We start from the raw sequence: 2099 nt of genomic DNA, 5'->3' as shown, positions 1-2099 counted from the left end.
TGAGTGTTCTTTGTCCACATTTGGGGTGGTTTAAAAATCCTTTGTGGAGGTTTGGGGTGGTCTGATCGTTGCTTCCCAAAGTTTTGGGGTGGTTTGAGCATCGCTTGTCCAGATTTGGGGTGGTTTAAAAATCCTTTGTGGAGGTTTGGGGTGGTCTGATCGTTGCTTCCCAAAGTTTTGGGGTGGTTTGAGCATCGTCTGTCCAAGTTTGGGGTCATTGAAAAGTCACTTGTCAAAATTTGGGGTGGTTTGATCATTGCTTCCCAAAGTTCTGGGGTGGTTTGAGCATCACTTGTCAAAGTTTGGGGTTATTTAAAAATCCTTTGTGAAAGTTTCAGGGTGGTCTGATCGTTGCTTCCCCAAGTTTTGGGGTGGTTTGAGCATCGTCTGTACAAGTTTGGGGGGGTTAAAAAATCCTTTGTGGAAGTTTGGGGTGGTTTGATCGTTGTTTTCCAAAGTTTGGGGTGGTTTGAGCATCGTTTGTCCACTTTTGGGGTTGGTTAAAAATCCTTTGTGGAGGTTTGGGGTGGTTTGATCGTTGCTTCCCCAAGTTTTGGGGTGGTTTGAGCATCACCTGTCCAAGTCTGGGGGGGTTAAAAAATCCTTTGTGGAGGTTTGGGGTGGTCTGATCGTTGCTTCCCAGAGTTTGGGGTGGTTTGAGCATCGTCTGTCCAAGTTTGGGGCGGTTAAAAACTCCTTTGTGGAAGTTTGGGGTGGTCTGATTGTTGTTTCCCAAAGTTTTGGGGTGGTTTGAGCATCGTCTGTCAGAGTTTGGGGTTGTTTAAAAATCCTTTGTGAAGGTTTGGGGTGGTTTGATCGTTGTTTCCCAAAGTTTTGGGGTGGTTTGAGCATCGTCTGTCAAAGTTTTGGGGTGGTTTGAGCATCGTTTGTCCACATTTGGGGTTGGTTAAAAATCCTTTGTGGGGGTTTGGGGTGGTTTGATCGTTGCTTCCCCAAGTTTTGGGGTGGTTTGAACATCGTCTGTCAAAGTTTTGGGGTGGTCTGAGTGTTGTTTGTCCGCTTTTGGGTTTGTTTAAAAATCCTTTGTGGGGGTTTGGGGTGGTTTGATCGTTGCTTCCCAAAGTTTTGGGGTGGTTTGAGCATCGTCTGTCAAAGTTTTGGGGTTGTTTAAAAATCCTTTGTGGAGATTTGGGGTGGTTTGATTGTTGTTTTCCCAAGTTTTGGGGGGGTTTGAGCATCGTCTGTCCAAGTTTGGGGGGGTTAAAAAATCCTTTGTGGAGATTTGGGGTGGTTTGATCGTTGTTTCCCCAAGTTTTGGGGTGGTTTGAGCATCGTCTGTCAAAGTTTTGGGGTGGTTTGAGCATCGTTTGTCCACATTTGGGGTTGTTTAAAAATCCTTTGTGGAGGTTTGGGGTGGTTTGATCGTTGTTTCCCAACGTTTGGGGTGGTTTGAGCATCGTCTGTCAGAGTTTGGGGGGGTTAAAAAATCCTTTGTGGAAGTTTGGGGTGGTCTGATCGTTGTTTCCCCAAGTTCTGGGGTGGTTTGAGCATCGTCTGCCAAAGTTTGGGGTTGTTAAAAAATCCTCTGTCAAAGTTTCCCAAAGTTTGGGGTGGTTTGAGCATCGTCTGTCAAAGTTTTGGGGTGGTTTGAGCATCCTTTGTCTACATTTGGGGTTGTTTAAAACTCCTTTGTGGAAGTTTCAGGGTGGTTTGATCGTTGCTTCCCAAAGTTTTGGGGAGGTTTGAGCATCACCTGTCAAAGTTTGGGGTTGTTTAAAAATCCTTTGTGGAGGTTTGGGGGGGTTTGATCGTTGTTTCCCAAAGTTTTGGGGTGGTTTGAGCATCGTCTGTCCAAGTTTGGGGTTGTTATAAAATCCTCTGTCAAAGTTTCCCAAAGTTTGGGGTGGTTTGAGCATCACCTGTGAAAGTTTGGGGTTGTTTAAAAATCCTTTGTGGAGGTTTGAGGTGGTCTGATCGTTGCTTCCCAAAGTTTTGGGGTGGTTTGAGCATCGTCTGTCCAAGTTTGGGGTTGTTATAAAATCCTCTGTCAAAGTTTCCCAAAGTTTGGGGTGGTTTGAGCATCACCTGTGAAAGTTTGGGGTTGTTTAAAAATCCTTTGTGGAGGTTTGAGGTGGTCT

General features: G+C 45.4%; 1 long non-coding RNA gene across 1 annotated transcript in view; it reads left to right on the top strand.

The window, feature by feature from the left end:
• The window catches only part of LOC108510018, a 5699-nt gene extending 3612 nt beyond the window's left edge, over window positions 1-2087 (top strand). The window contains exons 2-3 of the long non-coding RNA XR_001878729.1: window positions 50-279; window positions 1702-2087. This is a non-coding gene — a long non-coding RNA (uncharacterized LOC108510018). The remainder of the gene's footprint in view (window positions 1-49; window positions 280-1701) is intronic.
• The last annotated feature ends 12 nt before the right edge of the window (window positions 2088-2099 follow it).

This window comes from Lepidothrix coronata, unplaced genomic scaffold, assembly GCF_001604755.1.
Source record: "Lepidothrix coronata isolate B3197 unplaced genomic scaffold, Lepidothrix_coronata-1.0 Scaffold446, whole genome shotgun sequence".
Taxonomy (NCBI): Eukaryota; Metazoa; Chordata; class Aves; order Passeriformes; family Pipridae; genus Lepidothrix; species Lepidothrix coronata.
This window is presented reverse-complemented; position numbering and strand designations above follow the sequence as displayed.